A 14,441-nucleotide genomic window follows, 5' to 3' on the forward strand; every position below is an offset into this window, starting at 1 on the left:
TTCCCGCCTCAACCAACCCCTCCTATCTCCCTCTTTCCCTTGAACACCCCCCCCCGTCCCTTTGTATCTGCTGACAGCTTAATTTTCCCCCAAAAAGCAAAGAAACGGACGCCACCTCCAGGCAAACCCTGGCACCGATGCCCTCAGGGCGAACTTGATCTTCTCAAGCCTGAGAAACCCGGCCATGTCACTGACCCATACCCCCGATTTTGGGGGTTCCGAATCCCTCCACGCCAACAAGATTCGTCTCCGGGCTACCAGGGAGGCAAAGGCCACAACGCCAGCCTTTCTTGCCCCCTCTGCAGAGGGATTTGGATAGGTTAAGTGAATGGGCTAGGGTCTGGCAAATGGAATACAATGTTGACAAATGTGAGGTTATCCATTTTGGTAGGAATAACAGCAAACGGGATCATTATTCAAACAATAAAGTATTAAAGCATGCTGCTGTGCAGAGAGACCTGGGTGTGCTAGTGCATGAGTCGCAAAAAGTTGGTTTACAGGTGCAACAGGTGATTAAGAAGGCAAATGGAATTTTGCCCTTCATTGCTAGAGGGATGGAGTTTAAGACTAGGGAGGTTATGCTGCAGTTGTATAAGGTGTTAGTGAGGCCACACCTGAAATATTGTGTTCAGTTTTGGTCTCCTTACTTGAGAAAGGGCATACTGGCACTGGAGGGTGTGCAGAGAAGATTCACGAGGTTAATCCCAGAGCTGAAGGGGTTGGATTACGAGGAGAGGTTGAGCAGACTGGGACTGTACTCGTTGGAATTTAGAAGGATGAGGGGGGATCTTATAGAAACATTTAAAATTATGAAGGGAATAGATAGGATAGATGCGGGCAGGTTGTTTCCACTGGCGGGTGAAAGCAGAACTAGGGGGCATAGCCTCAAAATAAGGGGAATTAGATTTAGGACTGAGTTTAGGAGGAACTTCTTCACCAAAAGGGTTGTGAATCTATGGAATTCCTTGCCCAGTGAAGCAGTTGAGGCTCCTTCATTAAATGTTTTTAAGGTAAAGAAAGATAGTTTTTTAAAGAATAAAGGGATTAAGGGTTATGGTGTTCGGGCCGGAAAGTGGAGCTGAGTCCACAAAAGATCAGCCGTGATCTAATTGAATGGCGGAGCAGGCTCGAGGGGCCAGATGGCCGATCCTGCTCCTAGTTCTTATGTTCTTATGTTCTCAACTCCTGGGTCTTCCGACACATCAAAAATCGCAACGTCTGGCCTCGGAATCACCCTTACCTTTAATACCGTGGACATGACCTCAGCAAATCCTTGCCAAAATCCCCTAAGCCTCGGACATGCCCGAAACATGTAGACATGATTCACAGGCCCTCCCGCACACCGCCCACAGCTATCCTCCACCCCCCTGCTCATCCGGTCCACAGTCATATGCACCCCGTGGACCACCTTGAACTGTATCAGGCTTAGCCTGGCACACGACGTTAACCCTACACAGGACATCCTCCCACAATCCGGCCTCTAATTCCTTGCCCAACTCTTTCTCCCATTTTCGCTCTCCCTCCCCTATCGGGGTTCCCTCCCATCCCATGAGCTCTTTATAAATTTCCGAAACATTCCCCTGCACCACTCCCATTTTGTCCTGTATCCCCCTGGGGCAGTAGGTGCGGGAAGGTCGAGACCTACCCGGGTCTACAGGTCCCCTTTCCGCTCGATGCCAGCTCGCTGCCACCTCCCAAACCCTCCATCTAGCCCCCACCCCCAACACAAACCGGTGGTTGCCACAAATTGGTGCCCATACCGATGCTCTCTCTGTGGTGATATGCATCACTGTAAATACACAAGAGATTAATGTAAATACACGTAGACTAAATAAACACTAGAGGGAGCACCAGAGACATGACACACAGACACTCAACCAATAGGTCAGTAAGATAGGACACGACCAATGGGCATTCACGATACACACAGAGGTGACACTACCACAAGAGGGCTTTACACCAACCCATATAAAAGGACACAGCACACATGATCTTCCTCTTTCCAGTGGAGACACTCAGTGAGTACAGACACAGGGTTGATTCAACATCACACCCACCACGTGGATTGTAGCAGACTGGTCCGTCAGTCTGAGTAGCTATAGCAGGATTAACAGGAGAGTCGAATCCAAGTAGGAGGATTGTTAACAGTTTAATAAACGTGTTAAAGCTATCTCCAAGTCTGAACCTTCCTTTGTCAGAGTGTACACCAAGGAAGCAGCTTATGCTACGTCAAGAGCATAATAAAATATGGTACCCAGGAGTGACCTGTTTAAATCCATATAGTTACAACTCAGCAAACAGTGACAACCAGCAACCCGCCAGGAAAGATAATGTTCAAGATTCTGGTTCCGCAGCAGCTCAGGTACCAAGACAATCTCAGTGAAAACTGGTGTTGGTTCAGGCAGAGATTCGAGATCGACCTGGTAGCGTCCGACCTAGAAGGAGTGGCGGATGCAGAGAAAATAAAGCTTCTACTCACCATCGCGGGTCCAGAAGCAGCTGAAATCTCCCAGACCTTCAAATACTCAAAGGGGCAAAACAAGAGCGACTTCCAGGCAGTCCTGGACAAATTCCAAGAATTCTGCGAGGAACATACAAGAAGAAATGGTAAATAAAGGCGCCAAAACTCACCACGAGTTGCAGAAATCTGCAGTTTTGATTGGCAGCCATCTTGGTAAAGGTGTCGCGCATGCGCAGTTGAGACAAAGGCCCCAAGTAAAGGAACGGCGATCTGCGCATGCCCAATTGCTTCCTACGACCTACGTCACACGCGTCATGATGTCAGAGGCCCCAGACCACGCCCACTTAAAGGGGAACCCTCCATCTAGCCCCCCAACACAAACCGGTGGTCGCCACAAATTGGTGCCCATACCGATGCTCTCTCCACCCCCTTATTCTTCCGCCAATGTCCCCACACCCTCAAAACTGCCACTACCACCGGGCTTGTGGAGTACCGGGCCAGCGAGAATGGCAGAGGTGCCTTTACCAGTGCCCCCAAACTTGTGCCCCTACATGATGCCGCCTCCACCCGCTCCCACACCGACCCCTCCCCCACTACCCACCTCCTGATCACTGCTATGCTCGCAGCCCAATAGTGGTTCCTAAAATTTGGGACCAATCCCTCCCCTCGACTCCACTCCAACAGCACGGTCTTTACCCATGGGGTTTTACCTGCCCATACAAACCCAGAGATCACCGTGTTCATCCTCTTAAAAAAAAACCTTTGGGGCAGCACGGTAGCACAAGAGGCTTCACAGCACCAGGGTCCCAGGTTCGATTCCCCGCTGGGTCACTGTCTGTGCGGAGTCTGCACATCCTCCCCGTGTGTGCGTGGGTTTCCTCCGGGTGCTCCGGTTTCCTCCCACAGCCCAAAGACGTGCAGGTTAAGGTGGATTGGCCGTGATAAATTGCCCCTTAGTGTCCAAAAAGGATAGGAGGGGGTTATTGGGTTACGGGGATAGGGTGGAAGCGAGGGCTTAATGTGGGTCGGTGCAGACTCGATGGGCCGAATGGCCTCCTTCTGCACTGCATGTTCTGTGCTCTACGAAGGATGGAGAGACAGAGGTTGGTGGAGGCTGTTCTGAAAGTGGACCAGCAGTACCCGGCGACCCCCACAGGAGGAGCTGTTGAAGGAGACGAAGACGCTCCAGATGGAGTCCGAATTGGTGTCGACGGGAAGGAGGTTGGCCAGTTGCGTCACGTGCAATGGATTCCCAGTGGAATCGTATTAACAACTTGCGCCGGAGCAGGAGCCTCATCCAATGGAGGTTTAATGATTTGTTATCCCGGGTTGAGTTTCCGAATGGCCGAACACATTGACACAAGCTTCCAGCTCTCTCATCCTGATAAAGAAATCAGGATCCAGAAGAGTGTGGGTCGTACCGGTCCATAACTCTATTGAACGCCAACGGGGAAGCTATTGCCCAAGTTGCTGGCAGCTCACTGGGAGGAATGTCTGCCGGGGGTAGTGGCTGAGGGTCAGATGATTGAGGATTGTCAGCTGATCTAAGGAGTCTATGTAATGTGGTGATGTCGCCCCCATCAGGTTCGGAGCCAGAGGTCTTAATCTCAATGGATGCGGAGAAAGCGTTCGACCGGGTAGATTGAGAATATCTCTTTGAGATACTGGGCCGTTTCAGTTTGGACCCAGGTTCAGTTCTCAGATCAGATTGCTGCATAGCGCCCCCATGGGAAGGGGAAGCACGGTAGCATTGTGGATAGCACAATGGCTTCACAGCTCCAGGGTCCCAGGTTCGATTCCCGGCTTGGGTCACTGTCTGTGCGGAGTCTGCACATCCTCCCCCGTGTGTGCGTGGGTTTCCTCCGGGTGCTCCGGTTTCCTCCCACAGTCTAAAGATGTGCAGGTTGGGGTGGATTGGCCATGCTAAATTGCCCCTTAGTGTCCAAAATTGCCCTTAGTGTTGGGTGGGCTTACTGAGTTATGGGGATAGGGTGGAGGTGTTGACCTTGGGTAGGGTGCTCTTTCCAAGAGCCGGCGCGGACTCGATGGGCCGAGTGGCCTCCTTCTGCACTGTAAATTCTATGATAATCTATGATAATGCATTAAGCTCGGGGATCCTATCGATTATGTAAGGGGACATTGCAGGCGTGTCCACTTTCCCCGTTACTTTTTGCGTGGGCAATAGAACCGCTGGCTATCGCACCGAGGTCATTGACGGAGCGGAAGGGTGTGGAGAGGAGATTGGTTGTCCCTGTACACGGAGTCCATGCCAGGGATAGGGAGGAAGCCTGGGGGGAATTGCTGTTTCAGCTGGCTGGGTCGAGTTTCAGGTATTTGGGCAAACAGGAGGCCCCATGACCGAGCACTGTTGCGTAAATTGAATCTGGCCAGTCTGGTAGAGCAGTCTGGGAGGAAGGGAGACTTGAAGAGGTGGGATTATCTGCTGCTGTCGTTGACAGGGCGGGTTCAAAGGGCGGCAATGACGGTCCGCCCCAAATTCTCAGCCGTTTGCCAGAGTCTCTCGATCTTTGTTCACCCAAATCCTTCTTTGGGACGATGATTCCGGTCTTTGCTTGGGCGGGCAAGACAACTAGGGTTCGGAGAGCGTTTTTGTTTGCAAAGGGATAGACAGTCGGGGGGGGGTTTGATGTTGCCGAATTTGATGAACTGCTACTGGCCGGTGAATATCGAGACGGTTCGGGAATGGGTTATGGAGTAAGGGTCGGTATGGGGGGCTGGCGGACGGAGGACGTGACATGCACAGGGTCATGTTTGAGGGCTTTGGTGATGGCTCCTCTTCAGCTCTACGAACCCGGCGGCGGTGGGCCCATTGATATGGAACCAATTTAGGCCCCATTTTCAGCTCGAGGGAACGTCGTTGCTGGTGCCGATATGCGGGATCCACTGACTTATCCCGGCGGGGGTCGGACTCGACATCCAGGATTTGGGAACGGGAGGGGGTTAAGAGAGATCTAGGGAATTGTTTGTGGAGGGTGGATTTGTGGAGTTGGAGGAACTGGTGGAAAAGTTTCAGCGGGTATTTGTAGGGAAGGAACTTTGTGCGGAAGGCGATGACTACATTTCCCCCGTCCTTATTGATGGACAATGTAGTCCCTGAGGATGAGAGCGGGGAAGTGAAGATTTTGGATATCTAGGGGCTGCTGATGGAGAGGGAGTGGGCCTGGCTGGAGGAGATAGGGAGGAAGTGGGAGGAACGGTTGGATTTTGCATTTGAAGGGGGTGGGTGCGGAGTGAGGCCCTTCAATACAGTGCAAAGGAGGCCACTCAGCCCATCCAGTCTGCCCCAGCCCCTAGAAAGAGCACCCCACCCAAACCCACACCTCCACCCAACCCCCATAACCCAGTAACCCCACCTAACCTTTTTGGACACTGAGGGCAATTTATCATGGCCAATCCACCTAACCCGCCTCTCTTTCTCACTCTCTCTCCTTAGGACGCCCCTCAAAAAAGTCGACCTCTTTGACCCGATCTTTGATCACGTGTCCTGAATATAGCCTCAAATAGCTGTGTCAACTTCTGTCGGACAACGCTCCTGCAAAGCACCTTGGGATGTTTTAATTCCATCAAAGGCGCTATGTAAATGCACGGTGTTGTTGTCGTTGAAGCACAAGTTGGGCAGCGACTCTTGATCGAGGACTGATCACCAACCTGTCTTCGCCTTTCCCGTCCAGGAACGTCCCGGGGGGCCCGAGCCCCGGGACAGATGTAAGTGACAGTGTTCGAGGGAGGGCGGACGAAGGGTCCCCGGGTGTCCCGGCCGATATCCGCCCCTCGATCAACATCACGCAGAAGAAGACGATCCAAATAATCTCCGGATTATCGCATCGCCGTTTGTGGGGTGTCGCTCGCCCCAAATCGGCTGCTGCCTTTCCGTCACGGCAACAGAAACGACACTCCTCATTGGCTATGATGCGCCCCTGAGGCCGTGAAAGGCGCTATAGAAATGCAAGTCCTTTCGAAGTTGCTGTGGTGATATGCATCACTGTAAATACACAAGGGGTTAATGTAAATACAGTACGACTAAGTAAACACTAGAGGGGGCAGCGGAGATGTCATGACATGCAGACATACAGCTAATGAACACATAGAATAGGACACGACCAAGGGGCAGTCAAGACACCCAGAGGTGACACTACCACAAGGGGGCATTACACAACACATATATAAGGACAGGGCACACATGCTCTGTCTCTTACCACTAGCGACACTTAGCGAGTAGGACAGGGGCAGATCAGAAGCATCACACCCACCACGTGGCTTAGAGCAGACTGGTTAGTTAGACTGAGTTACTACAGCAAGATTAGCAGGAGAGTCGAACTCATAGAGAACTGTGCTAATGGTTCAATAAATCACATCGAACTTACTTCAAAGCCTGGAGTATCTTTTGGGTCAAAGCTGCATCGAGTTGCAGCCTGTGTTGGCCCAGAGTACAGAACACAACAGTTGCGATAAAGCTCCTCCAACTCCATTGCTCAAAAGAATAGTTGGCCTGAAATGTAGACATTAATTGGGTATTGTTGGTTCCTAATGGCCACAGGGTGTCCCCACGAGGGTCATTGAGTTTTCCATTCCATTCAATTTTTTGACAGGTTTTTCTTGGTGACCCGGTGCAGGCTGATGGATTTTCAGATTTTCTTTTTCAAAAACGGGTAAGGTGACCCTAACCTGGGCCCCGCCATTGTTCAATCTCGGAGTCAGCAAAGACAAGGTCATCCATTTTGGACCTGGGAAGGGCAGAACAGGGGACTCTGGAAGCAGTGAGAGGCTGGAAGGGGACGAAGGTTCACTTAAACTTGTGGTGGAGGGGACAGTCCAGCTGTGCACATTGAATTGGATTGCTTTTTTGTCACGTGTACCGAGGTCCGGTGAAAAGTATTTTTCCGCGCGCCGCTCAAACAGATCATTCAGTGTATGAAAAGAAAATACATAATAGGGCGACGCGGCAACACGGTTGCATAGTGGTTAGCACTGTGGTTTCACAGCGCCAGGCTCCCAGGTTCGATTCCCGGCTTGGGTCACTGTCTGTGCGGAGTCTGCACGTTCTTCCCCGTGTCTGCGTGGGTTTCCTCCGGGTGCTCCGGTTTCCTCCCACAGTGTCCATAAAGATGTGCAGGTTAGGGTGGATTGGCCGTGCTAAATTGCCCCTTAGGGTGGATGGGGTTGCTGGGTTACAGGGATAGGGTAGAGGTGTGGGCTTAAGCCGGGTGCTCTTTCCAAGAGAATTTACAGCGTAGAAGGGGGCCATTCGGCCCATCGAGTCTGCACCGACCCACTTAAGCCCTCACTTCCACCCTATCCCCGTAACCCAGTAACCCCGCCTAACCTTTTTGGACGTTAAGGGGCAATTTACCGAACCTGCAAGTCTTTGGACTGTGGGAGGAAACCGGAGCACCCGGAGGAAACCCACGCAGACACGGGGAGAACGTGCAGACTCCGCACAGATAGTGACCCAGCGGGGAATCGAACCTGGGACCCTGGCGCTGTGAAGCCACATTGCTAACCACTTTTTTTCATTGTTTTTTATTACTTTATCTGAGTTACAAAGCCAGGGCTCAGAGTGTGGACAGAGGCAAACCCCTAATCCAGCTCCTTGCCAGCTCCAAAAACTAATTCAAATTGAATCCAATTCATGGTCCCCACAAAGGAGACATACCAGATCTGAGCCAAAAGGTTCAATCTACGCTTGATCTTAGCCAAAAGGCCGAGAAGCGATAGTGCTAGCCAATTTTGCTGCCCTTTTGAGTCTGTTCGTGCGAGTTCTCAGACTTTTGTATCTCCTGCCCGATGGAAGAAGTTGGACGAGTTTGTGGGTGGGGTCTTTGATTATGCTGCCCGCTTTCCCCCGGCAGCGGGAGGTGTGGATGGAGTCCATGGATGGGAGGCAGGTTCGTGTGATGGACTGGGCGGTGTTCACGACTCTCTGAAGTTCCTTGCGGTCCTGGGCCGAGCAGTTGCCATACCAGGCTGTGATGCAGCCAGATAGGATGCTTTCTATGGTGTATCTGTAAAAGTTGGTAAGGGTTAATGTGGACATGCCGAATTTCCTTCGTTTCCCGAGGAAGTATAGGTGCTGTTGTGCTTTCTTGGTGGTAGCGTCTACGTGGGTGGGCCAGGACAGATTTTTGGTGATGTGCACCCCTAGGAATTTGAAACTGCTAACCATCTCTACCTCGGCCCCGTTGATGCTGACAGGGGTGTGTACAGTACTTTGCTTCCTGAAGTCGATGACCAGCTCTTTAGTTTTGCCGGCATTGAGGGAGAGATTGTTGTCGTTACACCACTCTACTAGGTTCTCTATCATTAAAATGATCATGAGAGTTGTTAGCACGGCTGCCTCACAATGCCAGAGACCCCCGTTCGATTCTGGCCTTGGGTCACTGTCTGTGCGGAGTCTGCACCTTCTCCCCGTGTTGGCGTAGGCTTCCTCCGGGTGCTCCGGTTTCCCCCCACAGTCCAAAGAACTGCAGGTTAGGGCGGATAGGCCATGCTAAATTGTCCTTTAGCCTCCAAAGATGTGTAGCTTAGGGTATGGAGTTGCGTGGATAGGACAGGGCAAAGGGTCTAGGTAGAGGGTCAGCGCAGATGTGATGGGCCAAATGGCCTCCTTCTGCACTGTTGGGATTCTATCAATAACTATGACTTTGGGTAAAATGCTCAAAAAATCCCCAATGTAGAAACGGAAATGAAAGGGACGTCCTGAGGATTGTGGCCTTTGGGTATTTTAGAGATATTCTCGGTGAGTAAAAGGAGTGTTTCCGCACAGAGGAGCTGGAATAATTAGTCAGCACTTCCCGGATACCTAGAATTTCTCCAGCAGTTGGGAAAAGGAAGAAATTGGCTGGGATGTGAAAAATTCAGGAATCTAAATGACATCGTCATTGGCACGTTTCCTGATTCATCGAGCCATCGAAAATAGGAGCTGGAGGAGGCCATTCTGCCCTTCGAGCCTGCTCCCCCATTCATTACGGTCATGGCTGATCATCAAGTTCAAGACCCTGATCCCACCTTCCCCCCCATATCCCTTTATCCCCAAGAGCTGTATCGAATTCCTTCTTGAAATTACACGTTTTGGCCTCAACTACTTTCTGTGGGAGTGAATTCCACAAATTCTGGGTACCCCACTTGTCACTGTCTGCCAATCAGAAAAAGACCCATTTATTCACAGGAGCTGTGTCCATAAGACCATAAGACATGGGAGCAGAATTAGGCCACTCGGCCCATCGAGTCTGCTCCGCCATTCAATCATGGCTGATATTTCTCTCCTCCCCATTCCCCTACCTTCTCCCCATAACCCCTGATCCCCTTATTGATCAAGAACCTATCTATCTCTGTCTTAAAGACACTCAGTGATTTGGCCTCCACAGCCTTCTGCGGCAAAGCGTTCCACAGATTCACCACCCTCTGGCTGAAGAAATTCCTCCTCGTCTCTGTTTTAAACGATCATCCCTTTAGTCTGAGATGGTGTCCTCTGGTTCTAGTTTCTCCTACAAGTGGAAACATCCTCTCCACGTCCACTCTATCCAGGCCTCGCAGTATCCTGTAAGTTTCAATAAGATCCCCCCTCATCCTTCGAAACTCCAACGAGTACAGACCCAGAGTCCTCAACCGTTCCTCATACGACAAGTTCTTCATTCCAGGGATCATTCTTGGGAACCTCCTCCGGACCCTTTCTCCACCATTGAAGGTCGTGGTCACCAATCCCATCGAAGGGCGCGGTACCTGGAAACAGAGCGATGGCCCAACAAGGATTCCCTTTTGTTCCCCTCATAAAACGCTGGTTAGGCCGCAGCTAGAGTACTGAGTGCTGTTCTCGTCGCCACTCTATAGGAAGGATGTGGTTGCGCTGGAGGAGGTGCAGAGGAGATTCACCAGGAGGCTGCCTGGGTTGGAGCGTCTCAGCTATGGGGAGAGGCTGGTTAGGCCGGGGTTGTTTTCCTTGGAGCAGAGAAGGCCGAGGGGGGAACCTGATCGAGGTGGACAAAATTACGAAGAACATAGATAGGGTGGATCGGAACCAACTTTTCTTCTTAGTAGAGGCAGAACAGCGAATCAAGGACGAAGCCGCCAGCCCTGACAACCGTTACCAAGCGAAGCGAACCCTTCGTTTTCAAGGGCTAGTCATTGCCGATGTAGCCTGTGTGTAACTATTTGTCTTAATTGCATATCACGGGCAGATATTGTTGGGCAGGCTGGGTAGATGTGGACTGCGTTTGATGCAGTGTAGAGAGAGACAGACTTCCAACACTTGATGAGATGCAACACGATTTTATTTAACACCTAAACTATAATACATGTTCAACTGTGGGTTGACACTCTGCTGACTTGACTGGAGACCTAGTACTACCCTGACCAGACTTACGAGCTACCGCATGGTGTTTGCACTGGCTATGCTCACGGGCTCTGACTGTCTCAGAGGCTGGATCCCGAGAGAGCGGGAAAACTGTGGCCCTCTGGCTTTATAGTGGCCGTGTCCTGTCTGGTGATTGGCTGCTGTGTTCTGTGTGCTCACTGGTCATCCTGTGTGTCAATCACTGCCTGTCTGCACTCCATCATATACATAGATGTATATTATGACAGGTATGTGGGACTGTTGCCATTTTGGAAGTCTTGAGGTCGATTCTTGTCGAACACAATATGGTTATAAAATTAATTCCTTGCATCCTGAAGCAAGATTAATCTGTCCTTTGTCTACATCCTGTTTCTCTTCACTTGTTTGCTATTTGCTCCAATCTAAATTATTTCCACAGTCTGGGGAACTGTTTTTCTTGGCCCATCTTTATTCCAGAGGTTAAGGCACATAAAGTTCAAAATCTCAATTAAGGAACAGGGAACATTAACGCTGAATAGTCCTTGTTATTTTTAAGGAATTCTTTTCTCCCGCTGGCGAAGCTTCCTTCAAACCGCCCCCCCCCCCCCCCCCCACTTTAAATTAGACCCCTGAATTCAATTTCTCGCCCACAGGATGTGGGCGTCGCTGGCAAGGGCACCATTCGTTGCCCGCCCAAAGTTTCCCCTCGAGAAGGTGGTGGGTGAGCCGTGACCTTAAACCGCCGCAGTCCCGTGTGGTGTAGGTACACCCACAGTGCTGTTAGGGAGGGAGTTCCAGGATTTTGCCCCCAGCGACAGTGAAGGAACGGCCGATATATTTCCCAGTCGGGATGGTGAGTGACTGGGAGGGGAACCTCCAGGTGGTGGGGTTCCCAGGTATCTGCTGCCCTCGTCCTTCTAGATGGTAGAGGCCGTGGGTTTGGAAGGCAGGCTCCCTCACCCGTTAAACGCGCCGTCGTCGCGGCGACTGCCGGGGGCTTTCCAGTCCCGTCGGAATCTCTGGGGACACGGTTGGACCGTCTGAAGAGCGGTCAAAACGCCGTTGGCTTTGCGTGAGAATTCATGGTCCCAGCACAGTTCCGCACAGGAGGATCTCGGCTGATGAAACAAAGTTGTGTCTTTGCCAGGGCCAGGGGGAGGAGCTTATCCTGGCGCTCTGGTGTCATAGTAACGGGGAGGGGCGAAAATCGCCTGCCGGGCCGCAGAAAGCTGTGGGGGTCATCTCGGGCACAGAAAGAGGCCCTTTGGCCCATCCCGACTACTCTGGCCATCAAGCACCTATCCATTCTATTTGATTCTAAAACCTGGGGTTCGCCTTTAAGAGGATCATAGAACATAGAACATTACAGCGCAGTACCGGCCCTTCGGCCCTCGATGTTGCACCGTCCTGTGAAACCCCTCTAAAGCCCATCTACACTATTCCCTTATCGTCCATATGTCTATCCAATGACCATTTAAATGCCCTTAGTGTTGGCGAGTCCACTACTGTTGCAGGTAGGGCATTCCACGCCCTTACTACTCTCTGAGTAAAGAACCTACCTTTGACATCTGTCCTATATCTATCTCCCCTCAATTTAAAGCTATGTCCCCTCGTGCTGGACATCACCATCCGAGGAAAAAGGCTCTCAATGTCCGCCCTGTCTAATCCTCTGATCATCTTGTATGCCTCAATTAAGTCACCTTCTTCTCTCTAACGAAAACAGCCTCAAGTCCCTCAGCCTTTCCTCATAAGACCTTCCCTCCATACCAGGCAACATCCTGGTAAATCTCCTCTGCACCCGTTCCAAAGCTTCCACATCCTTCCTATAATGCGGCGACCAGAACTGCAAACAATACTCCAAATGCGGCCGCACCAGAGTTTTGTACAGCTGCAACATGACCTCATGGCTCCAAAACTCAATTCCTCTACCAATAAAAGCTAACACACCGTACGCCTTCTTAACAGTCCACTTCCCCCCCCCCCCCCCTCCCCCACCCCCCACCACCATCTGATGGGAGGGTGAGGGATAACCAACTACGCGAAGGGCAAACCTTGGCTTGGCTCACTCACTCCGCCCCGCCAACCCCCACCCCATCTCTTTTTTCCCATCGGGTCTTTTGTCTTTTCGATGTTCAGCGGGAGCAACAACGTGCATTTGTATCGGGCTTCAACGTAATTGAGCGTAAGGGGCAATGTCAAGGAGCCCGCAGCATCGATAATGAACCAGTCTTCATCCTCATCGCCAGATATGCACGGGGAAACGAAAGGAGTCCCCAGCATGGAGGGAAAACCAATCTTTATTCCCCATAACCAGTTTGTCAGGGGCAGCGAAAGTTGTCCACACCGAGTTGTAGAGAAGAACAAAACCTATTTCATTGAACCTATTCTGTGCCGCTCGAGTAGTTCCCGACTGGGTCTTCTCCAGGATTCTGAAGAGGAGCGGTGAGATCACGGAGGGGATTTTTTTGCTTCTACATTAATTTGAGGGACGTGGGCGCCGCTGGTCTCAGCCAGCATCTGCTGCCCATCCCTAATTGCCCTGGAGAGGACATTTCAACCACTTTGCGGTGGGTCTGGATCATAGGTAGGCCAAACCGAGTCAAGATGGCCGATTTCCTTCCCTCGAGGCGCATCAGTGAACCAGGTGGGTTTTTACCACAATCAACTTTTTTTTTTTGACTTCGAATTTAATTTCCACCTGGTCTGCCCTGGTGGGATTTGAACCCTGGGTCCCCAGAGCATCGCCCTGGGTCTCTGGATCCAGCAATAATACCACTACGTCACCGCCTCCGGTTGCGAGGCTGGCAGAGATTACGGAATTCCCCGGCCGTCGGGATTGCCTGTTCCCGTTGCCAGCGAGCGGTGCCCCACCCAGGAACACCCCGGGGAATCACCGCCCAACCCACCCCCCTCCGAACCTGTCTCGGCGACCGTGGGAGGGCAGCCTCAAAGTTTCCTTGTTCATCGCTCCATCGAGGGTACGGGTTTACCTCCACAATGATCTTTTCAGTCCGGTGTGTGTGTGTGTGTGTGTGAATGTGTCTCTCTCTCTCTCCGGCTGGACGGCTGGACTATCTGCAGAAGGATTGTGGGCGATATCAAATCTCAACACTGCCTCAAGCTGGATTTTTACATTTCATAAGTCGGGCAACACAAGCCACAGGGATCGTGTGTTTTATTTTTGGACAAGTACCTATTCGACAGACAAGGGCCGCAATGGCTTGATTCCATTTTACCAGTAATCCAATAGCAAACAGTGACAGCAATTTCCATATTATCGTAACAGAACCCACTCTCAATTGCTGAATGGATAAGATACGTTACACATTGAAATTCTAGTCTCCAAGGAGATCGGTTTCTTTTGGCCTGTCCACCGACAGAAATATCTTGCATTTGTATAGCGCCTTTCAGGATTTCAGGGCTTATCGGCTGAGGGGGGTCGTTTTAACAATAGACTCCCTGTGGTAACGTCAGCAACGTGGCGGCCATCTTGTCCAGAGCAAGCTCCGGCGGGCACAGGCCCGCTCCGGTTCACCCGTCTTTTGCGATGTTGGGAGCTGAGGGATAAATATTGGTCCCAGGACATTGCCGGGGGCGCAGCAACCGGGGGGGGGGGGGGGGGGGGGAGTGCAATGGCCCCCATGGGGCCTC

General features: G+C 51.5%; 1 protein-coding gene and 1 non-coding gene across 2 annotated transcripts in view; both read right to left on the bottom strand.

The window, feature by feature from the left end:
- The window catches only part of LOC119958321 (galactose-3-O-sulfotransferase 2-like), a 49,799-nt gene that overhangs the window by 15,943 nt on the left and 19,415 nt on the right, over positions 1-14,441 (bottom strand).
- LOC119958493 lies at positions 8,001-8,195 on the bottom strand. Its single transcript, XR_005459038.1, has one exon. It is a non-coding gene; the product is annotated as a U2 spliceosomal RNA (small nuclear RNA).

This window comes from Scyliorhinus canicula, chromosome 29, assembly GCF_902713615.1.
Source record: "Scyliorhinus canicula chromosome 29, sScyCan1.1, whole genome shotgun sequence".
NCBI classification, from domain to species: domain Eukaryota; kingdom Metazoa; phylum Chordata; class Chondrichthyes; order Carcharhiniformes; family Scyliorhinidae; genus Scyliorhinus; species Scyliorhinus canicula.